Source organism: Choloepus didactylus, chromosome 16 (assembly GCF_015220235.1).
Source record: "Choloepus didactylus isolate mChoDid1 chromosome 16, mChoDid1.pri, whole genome shotgun sequence".
NCBI classification, from domain to species: Eukaryota; Metazoa; Chordata; class Mammalia; order Pilosa; family Megalonychidae; genus Choloepus; species Choloepus didactylus.
The window spans coordinates 76,017,853-76,022,666 of NC_051322.1; the positions used below are offsets into that span (position 1 = coordinate 76,017,853).

At 36.6% G+C, this 4,814-nt stretch overlaps 1 pseudogene; it reads left to right on the top strand.

The window, feature by feature from the left end:
* Positions 1-1,118: 1,118 nt before the first annotated feature.
* On the top strand, positions 1,119-2,008 carry LOC119511535 (annotated as a pseudogene).
* The last annotated feature ends 2,806 nt before the right edge of the window (positions 2,009-4,814 follow it).

Genomic DNA, 4,814 nt, shown 5'->3' on the forward strand with positions numbered 1-4,814 from the left:
CATTATTATTACCAGCATAGAACACATCATATATTGGTATATGATTGTTTTCTATTTTTACTCTTACTCCTTCATGTATGTATGTATGTATGCAGTAACAGTGAAACCAGCAAAGTGAGATCTGATTTTTTTTATTTTTCTATTAAAGAGGAAACTTCATAATCCTATTTTGTCTATTTTGTGTTCTGTATTTTCATCATAGAAATATAATGTTTGATAATGTATCCTAAGTGTGTTATTGAGCAAGAGCTTGCTGCCCAATACACACAGAAGTTAATGCCATGATATTGGGATTTTGAGAAAAAAGAGCTTTAATGAAAGTTAGACCAGCATGAAAAAGGAGTCACAACTCAAATATGTCTTCCCAAGTCAAAAGAGCTTAGGGTTTTTATAGGATTCAAAGGGAGGTGAAGATAGCAACTTTATTTAAGGTAACATACACTGATTGGCTGTTTCAGTTACAAACAATAGAGAGTATGCAAGCATGTCCTAAGAAGGCCTTGAAAACGGATAAAAGCTAGCTGGCATAAGCAGAAATTGACTGTAAATGAGGGCCAAACATGTGGTTACAGTAATGTTATGAAACACTCAGTTAGCATAAGATAACCATTGCAATGACAAGAAAAGGAATGGAGATGGGCTGTAAATTAGAGGGAAGGAAAGCATCTGGTTACAGCAATGTTATAAATCACTTAGTTAACATAAGCTAGCATCTGCATTAACAAGCAAAAGAAATAAGCTAAAATAAAAACTACAATTAAAAGTAAATCCACTATAGTCAATTGTTATAATATCTTCACAAACTTTTTACCCTGCCCAGGGTTTCAAGAGAATAGTTACATAAATACACTGTATTTAATCTACAATGTTGGTCTTCATCTCAGTGACCTAGCATTTTTACCAGTAGTCAATGTTTTTAAGAAAGAGACAAAAAGCTTTGTAGAAGAGCCTTTCTAAATAAAACATAAATCAAAGTTTTACTTTCTTTTTAACTCTTGAGCCATTTCTCCATTATAATCTTCCTCATGCAAGGAATGATATGCATCACCATATTAAAATATATCTCATAAATATTAATTATTCATCTAATTTCAGGTGGTTACAAATGGCTCTAGATCATGGAAAATGAGAATAAGGTCACAGAATTTATTTTTTTAGGACTTTCTTAGGAAAAGGAAGTAGAAGATCTATGTTTTTACTGTTCTTACTTTGTTATTTTGCAATTTTGACAGGAAATCTGCTCATCATGATTTCTATCATCTGCAGTCAATTCATTAACCAGCCCAGCATTTCTTCCCGAGTCACCTCTCACTCTCAGACATTTTCTACACCTCCACTGTGACCCACAAGCTAATCATTGACTTCCTGGCAGAAAAGAAGACCATTTCCTACAGTGGCTGCATGACACAGCTCTTTATCATGCACCTCTTTGGAGGTATTGGGGTCTTCATCCTCACAGGGATGGCCTATGACCACTTTGTGGCCGTCTACAAGCCCCTGCACTACACCATCATCATGAGCAGGTGGAGGTGCAACCTCATCATTGTTGCATCCTGCACTGGGGGATTCCTGCATTCCTTCAGCCAGTTTCTTCTCTCCATCTTCTTACCCTACTGTGGCACCAATGAGTAGATCACTATCTCTGTGATGTGTATGCTTTGTTGAAACTGGCCTGTGCTGACACAAGAAGAATTGGTCTCTTGTTCATTTCTAATTGATAAGCTTGGTGACTTTTGTTGCCTTGTTGATATCTTATGCTGTGATCTTATACACTGTCAGGTCCTACCCTGTGGAGAATCACTGCAAAGCTCTTTCCTCATGCAGCTCCCATATCACTGTGGTGGTCCTTTTTTTTTCTCCTTTACTCTTCATTTACATTCCAATGGCTGCTACTTTACCAGAAGACAAAGTCTTTTCTCTTTTTTATACTATCATTGCCCCCATGCTCAACCCTCTGGTACACAGACTAAGGAACACAGAGATGAAGAAAGCAATAAAGAAACTATAGTTCCCTATCATGGCTTAGAAAGGAAAAAGACTGAAAGACATTCTTGATTCTTATCATTGAACTTGTTGAATATGTCTCCCCTACCTAAGACCTATAAAATACATATGTAGATAAAAGCAAAAGTTTACTATTCCCAAGATTGATCCAAGCTTCTTCTCTGCTGTATTTTATTTCCTGATTTTTTTTTAATTTCCCCTTCACCCTATTGATCCTTCAAATAATTTAGATATTTAGTAGCAGGCTATGTGGGACAATGTGCACCCCAAATCAACACTGAGAGCCCACATAGTCTATTTCCATATATGATTATATTTGGTGAAGATAATTCCAACCACCAAATAATAATTAAAATAGTATTTCCAATCTCTTAATTTCATCACTCAGAGAATATTTTAAATTATCTAATTCATAGACAATAACAATATTTATCAACATTTTCATCTTATACTCTGATCATTTTGCAACCAATGGCATTCTGGTGTTTCTTACATGTCCAAAACAACATACTCTCCCAAGCTCCAGATAGAAACAGTTTACTTCCTTCTAACCCATTTTCTGTCCTAGATTTCAAGAAAGAAAACAACTATGCTTTTCTGGCCAATCCTAATACCATATAGCTTATTAATCAAGGGTTAGTGCTCTCAAGTTAGATTCACTTAGTTAAAACCAGACTTGGTTACTTATTATGTATCCTGAGGAACTTTATGTCCAACAAGTAATCTACAACACAGAGGTGATAATAATGGCACACTAATCACAAATTTGTGAGATTTACATATGGGAGGCTATCACCATGCTTTTCACATAGTAAGAATTATATTTCTAAGAGCTATTCTTCTGTTATGCATCAGAAAAGCACCTATTCTCATAATGATTCTCTGCTGAAGCAGTGGGGGAGTAAGGATGGAAAAAAGGCAAGGAACAGTAAAATCATATTCCTATATCAGGTGGAATTTATTTTTTTCTTGTGCAAGTGTAGAATACCACTTAAATTCAATGGGTCAATATGGACTTTATTTTTCCCTTAGTACTGTAAAAATCAAAGGCAGGTTTCTTTCCCGCCAATGGTAATCACCAGTTGTTCTTTATCTAATTCTTGACAGTTACTTCAAAATTTCCTGAGTGAAGCTTAAGCGGTATATGTCAGAGAACAACATCACATAAGAAATGTGTAAGGTGACTTTCTTTGAGTGTTTCCATGGAGATGTGACTCATCCAACTGTGGGTGTGAACTTTGATTAAATTATTTCCATGGAGATGTGACCCCATCATTCTGGGTGGGTCTTAGTTCAATCACTGGAGTCCTTTAAAAGAGCTCACAGAAATAGGGAGCTCAGGGAAGCTGAGAGAGACATTTTGGAGAGAAGCTAAAAGCCAACGCAGATGCTTAGAGACACTGGAAGATGCAGACAGATATACATTTGGAGATGCTAAGCTAAGAGATGAAGCCCAGAGTTTGCCCTGGAGAAGCTAAGAGAGGACTCCAAGATGCTTAGAGAGAAACACCCTTGGAGAACCAAGCTGAGAGGTGAGAGAAGCTAAGAGAGACAGGAGCCCAGGAGACATTTTGGAGAAAGCTATTTTGAAACCAGAATCTGGGAGCAAAGAACCAGCAGATGTCAGCCATGTGCCTTCCCAGCTGACAGAGGTGTCTGGAAGCCATTGGTCTTTCTTCATTTAAGGTATCCCCTTGTTGATGCCTTAGGTTGGGCCCTTTTATAGCCTTAGAACTGTAAATTTGTAACCTAATAAATCCCCTTTATAAAAGCCAATCCATTTCTAGTATTTTGCATAACAGCAGTTTTAACAAACCGGAATACTTTCGCTTTCCATTTCTTTTCCCTGTATCTGATTTTTCTTGTTTCAATAATCACTCTAATTTCTCCCTCCAGTTTTATTGAGCCCTCTCAAGTGAGGTTTTCATCTCTGTCACTTCAGTGAAGCTACTCTTATCAAGGTAACCAAAGACCTATATTGATAGCTCCAGGATTTGACAGAGTTGATCACTCTTTTTCCTGTAAGTATTTTGTCTTGGCTTTGGGATCACCATACTCTCCTGATTTCCCTCCTTGGTATTTAACAACTATGTCTAAGTTGATTTTCCCAGCCCTTGATGGTTTCACTGAACTCTATTTAAGTGTCACAAGGTTCATCCTTAGATTTGTGACTGTTGAAATCTTGGTAATTTTATATAATACAGTTTTAAATACCTCCTAAGAGTTGATGACTCCAAAATTTACATCTGACTCTCACTTCTACCTTAAACTCTCAGTGAATTATTGTAATAGCCACCAATATCTGGCCTACATTCTTCTGTGCCTAGGCTTCCTTTCCTCTTCTCAACTGAGTAGCCTCATTCAAAGTCAAAGCCTAACTCCAAGAAGGCTGCACTTAATTTGGACCCCTCTCACTTTCCTAATTACCTATTCTACTAATTTCCATCTCCCAAATAAGCCAAACCATTATTTCTTGAACTTCCTCCACATGACTCTCCTTGAAAGTTTCTCCATTCAGATATTTGCATGGCTAGTAAACTCATTTTCTGAGTTCTTTATTCAAAAGTGAACTCAGTGAATTATTTCATGGTCACTCTATCCAAAATTTCCACAAGCATTTGCATCTACACACAAACTCTTTTTATCTCCCTCATTGCTTTGAAAAATCTCCTTAGTATGTATTAGAATTGAACATGAATTTTATGTATGTACCTTATTCAGTGACTGTTTAAAATGAAAACTCAATGAAAGCAGGGGTGTTTTGTGGGATACAAGAGCACTCTTGATGTGTATAAATATACTTGAATTAC